The sequence below is a fragment of the Protopterus annectens genome, chromosome 1.part0 (assembly GCF_019279795.1).
Source record: "Protopterus annectens isolate FY-2018-M chromosome 1.part0, PAN1.0, whole genome shotgun sequence".
NCBI classification, from domain to species: domain Eukaryota; kingdom Metazoa; phylum Chordata; order Ceratodontiformes; family Protopteridae; genus Protopterus; species Protopterus annectens.
Genome location: NC_056725.1, coordinates 1,659,445,181 through 1,659,453,814, shown reverse-complemented (window position 1 = coordinate 1,659,453,814; position 8,634 = coordinate 1,659,445,181). Strand labels below are relative to the sequence as shown.

General features: G+C 39.1%; 2 non-coding genes across 2 annotated transcripts; both read right to left on the bottom strand.

The window, feature by feature from the left end:
* Window positions 1-1,114: 1,114 nt before the first annotated feature.
* TRNAT-UGU lies at window positions 1,115-1,187 on the bottom strand. Its single transcript has one exon. It is a non-coding gene; the product is annotated as a tRNA-Thr (tRNA).
* A 3,507-nt stretch (window positions 1,188-4,694) lies between these two features.
* TRNAT-CGU lies at window positions 4,695-4,767 on the bottom strand. Its single transcript has one exon. It is a non-coding gene; the product is annotated as a tRNA-Thr (tRNA).
* Window positions 4,768-8,634: the final 3,867 nt, after the last annotated feature.

The window sequence follows — 8,634 nt, the reverse complement described above, 5'->3', positions numbered from 1 at the left end:
GAGTATGTCATGTCATTTGCAAAACTGCATGCATCTCCATAGTCCTTTGCATGCAATATGGGAAACAGTTTTGAAGAAGTCACTTTCTGAATCACTAGAACCTGCTTGCAGCTTTAACAGTAAGTCAGGATCCAGACTGGATCAAGTCTGTCCAGGGTTGCTGACAACACTGACCAAGTTGATGCACTTTCCCTGCACACTGATGACAAGCGACTGCAAGAGTCTAAGCAGGAAAACAAGCTGTATGTCTTTATGCTAGAAACAGGATGGGACACTTCTCTGAGAATGCAGGACTAAAATCTAGTGTCTAAAACTCATCTGACTGTGGGTGTTGCTGAAGCACATTCTTCTCAAGCAAGAGCTCAGTGGATTCAAACTCATTGCCTCTTATTTACAAAACCAGCACCTTCACCACTGTACCAGCAAGCCTCAAGGTGGCAGTGTTCAGCACAGCTTTCTTCAAGAAAGAACTTCTTTATCGATTACACTTTCAGGTTTGTTTACTACACCTATTTTGCAAGCAAGAGTTCAGAAGATTCAAACTCACAACCTCTAATTCATTAGAGCAGCACCTTCACCACACTGCTAGTAAGGATAACGACAGCAGCGTTCATCAAAGCTTTCTTCAGGAAAGACTTTCTTCATCTCTCTTTCCTTTTTGCTTGTTGACTGAGTATGAGACACAGGTCGTAGCACTAATTGCTTGCACATTACCCACAAACAATGTAGCTGGCCCGTACATGGATGAAACCCACGATCTTTTCATTATTAGTACCACATGTTAACCAACTTAACTAACCTGCGAGGTCTTTAAGACTACCATTACCCCTCCATCAGCGTGGGAGCTGACGCCAATGACAGTGTGAGCAATTATATGTACAGGGTGCCATGCCTCAGCTCAGGAAAGTGCTACTGTATCAATACTCCTCGACAGATGACGGATACTATCTGTCAAACGTTTGACTACTCAACTCTCCACTAAGAATGCTGATCCAAATTACTGTGTGGTAGAAATGAGCAGGCACACACTACCTTCTGAATGCTGCATGCTGAAAAGAGTTTCTAAAAGTACCTGCCCTTCCACAAAAAAAAAAAAAAAGAAGAAGGGAAAAACAGGCTATAATGAGATTTGAACTCATGACCGCTGGTTTACAAGACCAGTGCTCTAACCCCTGAGCAACAGAGCCACTCATGCAAACCTTTTGATGCACTTTTTTTAAACATGTTTGTTCATTGGTGTTCTCTGCCTTTCAACAGGGTGATAGAATTTGCATCTTTGGATCTTTCATCACACCCAAGCCATTCCATAAGGACATGGGTAGCTATGCCGAATTGTGCCATATTGCCCAGTATTTGGCCGGACAAACAGACAATCCAGTGATGTGCTAAGGGAAGTGAAAACTGATTGCACAGTAGCATCTGCAAAATTTGGTTGCCTCATTAAATTATCTTCATCTTTCGAATTCTAGTCACCCAAGTAACATCTATGGGAGCGGTGAAGTAAGGAAACTTTAAATAGGCCCTCTCCTGGTTAAAAGGAGTATGTCATGTCATTTGCAAAAGTGCATGCGTCTGCATAGTCCTTTGCATGCAGTATTGAAAATAGATTTGAAGAAGTCACTTTCTGATCACTAGAACCTGCTTGCAGCTATAATAGTAAGTCAGCATCCAGACTGGACCAAGTCTGGCCAGGGATGCATCCAACACTGACCAAGTTGCTGCACTGTCCCTACACACTGATGACAAGTGACTGCAAGAGTCTAAGCAGGAAAACAAGCTGTATGTCTTTATACTAGAAAAAGGATTGAACATTTCGTTGAGAGTGCAGGACTAAAATCTAGTGCCTAAAACTCATCTGACTGTGGGTGTTATGACAGCTAAAGCACATTTTTCTCATGCAAGAGCTCTGAGGATTTAAACTCGTAACCTCTTGTTTACAAGACAAGCACTTTAGCCACTGTACCAGCAATCCTCAACATGGCATCATTCAGCACAACTTTCTTCTAGAAAGAACTTCTTTTTCTAGCTTTCCTTTTTGCTTGCTAACTACACATCTTTCTTAGGCAAGAGCTCAAAAGACTCAAACTCATGATTGCTCGTTTATCAAACCAGCACCTTCACCACAGTGCTAGCAAGGCTGAAGATGGAAATGCCAAGCAAAGCTTTCTTCAAGAAAGAATTTCTTCGTTTGTCTTTCCTTTTAGCCTGTTTACTGAGTGTGAGACACAGGAAGTAGCACTAATTGCTTGCACATTACCCACAGACAAGGTAGCTGGCCCGTACAGGGATGAAACCCACAAGCTTGTCATTATTAGCACCACTCTTTAGCCAACTTAGCTAACATGTGAGGTCATTAAGACTACCATCCAACCTCCATCAGCATGCAAACTGATGTCAATGATGGTGTGAGCAATTATATGTAAAGGGTGCTATGCCTCAGCTCAAGAGGTGCTACTGTATCAATACTCCTCGACAGATGACGGATGCTATCTGTCAAACGTTTGACTACTCAACTCTCCACTGAGAATGCTGATCCAAATTACTTTCAGTTCTATGAACCTGTGACTTAAATTCCTTCATGATGCTCTGTTTCTTTTGGCCAGGAAGGTGATGCTTTTGGATTTCCTAGAAAGTTTCTCCAAGCTTTGGCAGTGTGCAAGAATCTGGACTGGAATGCAGATAAGTGTCCAGTCTGAAACAGCTGGTGAGAAGTCTACCAAGATGCTAAAGTGTCTGTGGAGCTGATTGGCAAGCAACTACAAGAGCCTGAGCAGAAAAAATGCCGTAGTTCAATGGGAGGTAGAAATGAGCAGGCACACACTACCTTCTGAATGCTGCATCCTGAAAAGAGTTTCTAAAAGTACCTGCCCTTCCACCAAAAAAAAAAAAAAGAAGAAGGGAAACACAGGCTGTGATGAGATGTGAACACGTGACTGCTGGTTTACGAGACCAGTGCTCTAACCCCTGAGCTACAGAGCCACTCATGTACCCTTTTTGATGCACTTTTATTAAACATGTTTGTTCATTGGTGTTCTCTGCCTTTCAACAGGGTGATAGAATTTGCATCTTTGGATCTTTCATCACACCCAAGCCATTCCATAAGGGCATGGGTAGCTATGCCGAATTGTGCCATATTGCCCAGTATTTGGCCGGACAAACAGACAATCCGGTGACGTGCTAAGGGAACTGAAAACTGATTGCACGGTAGCATCTGCAAAATTTGGCTGCCTCAATAAATTATCTTCATCTTTCGAATTCTAGTCACCCAAGTAACATCTATGGGAGCGGTGAAGTAAGGAAACTTTAAATAGGCCCTCTCCTGGTTAACAGGAGTATGTCATGTCATTTGCAAAAGTGCATGCTTCTGCATAGTCCTTTGCATGCAGTATTGAAAGTAGATTTGAAGAAGACACTTTCTGATCACTAGAACCTGCTTGCAGCTATAATAGTAAGTCAGCATCCAGACTGGACCAAGTCTGGCCAGGGATGCATCCAACACTGACCAAGTTGCTGCACTGTCCCTATACACTGATGACAAGTGACTGCAAGAGTATAAGCAGGAAAACAAGCTGTATGTCTTTATACTAGAAAAAGGATTGAACATTTCTTTGGGAGTGCAGGACTAAACTCTAGTGCCTAAAACTCATCTGACTGGGTGTTATGACAGCTAAAGCACATTCTTCTCAAGCAAGAGCTCAGAGAATTCAAACTCATAACCTCTTGTTTACAAGACAAGCACTTTAACCACTGAACCAGCAATCCTCAAGATGGCAGCATTCAGCACAACTTTCTTCTAGAAAGAACTTCTTTTTCTAGCTTTCCTTTTTGCTTGCTAACTACACATCTTTCTTAGGCAAGAGCTCAAAAGACTCAAATTCATGATCTCTCGTTTATCAAACCAGCACCATAACCACTGCGCTAGCAAGGCGGAAGATGGAAATGCCCAGCAAAGCTTTCTTCAAGAAAGAATTTTTTCGTTTGTCTTTCCTTTTAGCCTGTTTACTGAGTGTGAGACACAGGAAGTAGTACTAATTGCTTGCACATTACCCACAAACAAGGTAGCTGGCCCGTACAGGGATGAAACCCACAATCTTGTCATTATTAGCACCACTCTTTAGCCAACTTAGCTAACATGTGAGGTCTTTAAGACTACCATCCAACCTCCATCAGCATGCGAACTGATGTCAATGATGGTGTGAGCCATTATATGTAAAGGCTGCTATGCCTCAGCTCATGAGGTGCTACTGTATCAATACTCCTCGACAGATGACGGAAGCTATCTGCCAAACGTATGACTACTCAACTCTCCACTGAGAATGCTGATCCAAATTATTTTCAGTTCTATGAACCTGTGACTTAAATTCCTTCATGATGCTCTGTTTCTTTTGGCCAGGAAGGTGATGCTTTTGGATTTCCTAGAAAGTTTCTCCAAACTATGGCAGTGTGCAAGAATCTGGACTGGAATGCAGATAAGTGCTCATTCTGAAACAGAGCTGGTGAGAAGTCTACCAAGATGCTAAAGTGTCTGTGGAGCTGATTGGCAAGCAACTACAAGAGCCTAAGCAGAAAAAATGCCGTAGTTCATTGGGAGGTAGAAATGAGCAGGCACACACTTCCTTCTGAATGCTGCATCCTGAAAAGAGTTTCTAAAAGTACCTGCCCTTCCACAAAAAAAAAAAGAGGAAGGGAAACACAGGCTCTGATGAGATTTCAACTCATGACCCCTGGTTTACGAGACCAGTGCTCTAACCCTTGAGCTACAGAGCCGCTCATGCAAACTTTTTGATGCACTTTTTTTAAACATGTTTGTTTAATGGTGTTCTCTGCTTTTCAACAGGGTGATAGAATTTGCATCTTTGGATCTTTCATCACACCCAAGCCATTCCATAAGGGCATGGGTAGCTATGCTGAATTGTGCCATATTGCCCAGTATTTGGCCGGATAAACAGACAATCCAGTGACGTGCTAAGGGAACTGAAAACTGATTGCACGGTAGCATCTGCAAAATTTGGCTGCCTCAATAAATTATCTTCATTTGGTTTATCTTTCGAATTCTAGTCACCCAAGTAACATCTATGGGAGCGGTGAAGTAAGGAAACTTTAAATAGGCCCTCTCCTGGTTAAAAGGAGTATGTCATGTCATTTGCAAAAGTGCATGCGTCTGCATAGTCCTTTGCATGCAGTATTGAAAATAGATTTGAAGAAGTCACTTTCTGATCACTAGAACCTGCTTGCAGCTATAATAGTAAGTCAGCATCCAGACTGGACCAAGTCTGGCCAGGTATGCATCCAACACTGACCAAGTTGCTGCATTGTCCCTACACACTGATGACAAGAGACTGCAAGAGTCTAAGCAGGAAAACAAGCTGTATGTCTTTATACTAGAAAAAGGATTGAACATTTCTTTGAGAGTGCAGGACTAAAATCTAGTGCCTAAAACTCATCTGAATGTGGGTGTTATGACAGCTGAAGCAGATTCTTCTCAAGCAACAGCTCAGAAGATTCAAACTCATAGCCTCTTGTTTATAAGACGAGCACTTTAACCACTGTACCAGAAATCCTTAAGATGGCAAAATTCAGCACAACTTTCTTCTAGAAAGAACTTCTTTTTCTAGCTTTCCTTTTTGCTTGCTAACTACACATCTTTCTTAGGCAAGAGCTCAAAAGACTCAAACTCATGATCTCTCATTTATCAAACCAGCACCTTAACCACTGTGCTAGCAAGGCTGAAACTGGAAAGGCTAAGCAAAGCTTTCTTCAAGAAAGAATTTCTTCGTTTGTCTTTCCTTTTAGCCTGTTTACTGAGTGTGAGACAGAGGAAGTAATACTAATTGCTTGCACATTACCCACAAACAAGGTAGCTGGCCCGTACAGGGATGAAACCCACAATCTTGTCATTATTAGCACCACTCTTTAGCCAACTTAGCTAACATGTGAGGTCTTTAAGACTACCATCCAACCTCCATCAGCATGCAAACTGATGTCAATGATGGTGTGAGCAATTATATGTAAAGGCTGCTATGCCTCAGCTCATGAGGTGCTACTGTATCAATACTCCTCGACAGATGATGGAAGCTATCTGTCAAACGTATGACTACTCAACTCTCCACTGAGAATGCTGATCCAAATTACTTTCAGTTCTATGAACCTGTGACTTAAATTCCTTCATGATGCTCTGTTTCTGTTGGCCAGGAAGGTGATGCTTTTGGATTTCCTAGAAAGTTTCTCCAAGCTATGGCAGTGTGCAAGAATCTGGACTGGAATGCAGATAAGTGTCCATTCTGAAACAGAGCTGGTGAGAAGTCTACCAAGATGCTAAACTGTCTGTGGAGCTGATTGGCAAGCAACTACAAGAGCCTGAGCAGAAAAAATGCCATAGTTCATTGGGAGGTAGAAATGAGCAGGCACACACTACCTTCTGAATGCTGCATCCTGAAAAGAGTTTCTAAAAGTACCTGCCCTTCCACAAAAAAAAAGAAAAGAAGAAGGGTGAAAAATTATTATATGGTGCTAGACACTCAGCTGCCTCGCCATTGAAAAAATAATTATATATTGATCTCTTTCTCTTACTGCTTGCTGCTTCTTGCTGTGGGATTTGAAGTGTTCTTAAGACACTCGGTCTTGCTGGCTGGATTCTGCTAAAATTCAAAGTCTGGTTATATTTGCATTCACAGTCTGTCGCATATAGAAACTTGCAGAATATAGACTGATGAGAGAATATGCTTTGCAGCATCAACTTTAGAGAGCAGTAACCAATAACTTTTTATAATAAACCAAACTGGACAAACGTTGTAGTTTAAAGTACTGTTCCACTTTACTTCTCATATAGTACAGATGATGTGAGAGATATAACATTTACCTCAGGACACCAAATGAGTCCCTACCATACCCCTAACAACTAGATTTAATACAGACTTTTTATACATATTTTACTTAAACTCACACCCTCTAGGTTTTGGAAAGATACTGCTTTGATGACGCAAATGCTAACACATCTTTTCTTGTGCAAATGCTGATAAGTAAACTGTCTTCAAGAAAACGCCTTGTGGATTAGAAAAGCACATTTTTAAACTTTCTTAGAAAAGCATGTCCTGTTGTCCAGTGAAAGCAGATTACATTCTTGTCACGTCTGTAAGAAGTTCAGCTTTCTTGATGTGTGTGTGTAATACACTCATAAGCAAGTTCCTTATTTTTTTAAGCCACAGTCATTTAGTATGGTTGCTGATCACATATTACTAAACTCTGTTTCTGTATTTAAGCAAGCTTTTTCTTTCAGCATATTTACAACAGAATTAATTTCAGCCTCATATTCATAATATCTAACAATTCCCTCTGTTTTTAGACATACTCAAAACATTTTATACTGATATGTATTTTTTTTATCACATTATATAGTCTTTTGATACAACAAATCAAAATGCAATTTTACATAGTTAATGCAATGATATTAAAGTATTACTACCAAACTGAATGTATTTAACAACTTTTTCTTTTGTAGACCATTCTGTGAAATTATTTTATCAGTTATGAGCTGTGTCTGCTTTAGTTTAACTTGATTAATTTATTCCTTTGCAATTACAGAATTTAATTTATGACTTAGAACTGTTTCATTAACTCTTTGCAACTTGTTGAATTAAATCTTTACTTTTATTGATTATTTTATATCAAAAGATTAGAGATAGACTAATATCTATAAGAGACAAAAAAAATGTGCTACTGCAAGCTTTTATACACTGCTGAAAATATACAGTTTCAATTTCATTTTAACCATAACATTGTGGTCATGTCTTTGAACTGCCCATTAACATCTTGGTAAAGTACTGAACTGGGCTTAGATAATAAATATTTGAAAGCAATTCTTTTACTGGGGTAAAACCAGTGATATTACAACTTGACAAATTACTTTTAAACTTATTACAATGTATTCTGTTCAGTATGTATTTACACAGACTGTTTGCTATTCATGCATTTCAATTTAGCAGCTATCCTGAACCCTATTTTTTAAAACATGGTTTTTCACACATATTCATTGCTAGACATTAATTTAATTTGTACTGAATTCTTCTGTATTTGTACATACAAAGACTATAAAGTAAATTTAGTCTAATCTTACAAATTTAATAGCATTAATATTAATCAAAATCTTGGAAAATGTTTATGTCTCTTTAGAAATATCTAGTGGAATTGATACCAAATCCATATGTCCTGTTATTTTCTTTTTTATATCAACATTGTTTTGTCAAAAACATATTAAAAAATAGTGACCATTCTTGCTCAATTTATACATATCTTTACTTTCTCTTGTATAGCTTTAATCAATTTTAAGCCATCTCTTGTTTTTTAATCCATCTCTTGTATAGCTTTACAGTTTAACAGGTTGTAAATACAATGTAATACTAAACAATACAATAACCATTATGATAGCTATTAACAACTTGTAAAATATCTTATCCTGTCAGGTTTAATCTGTGTTTAATAACTAGAATGACAGCTATAAAATATTTTATCCTATCAGGTTTAATCTGTTTACCAATATTTCTAATGCACTAATACCTGTTTTTCCCTCCCCCTGAAACAGTATTGTTAAGAAGGAATGATATATTATTTCTGCTCTGTAGCTTTATTTCAGACCCT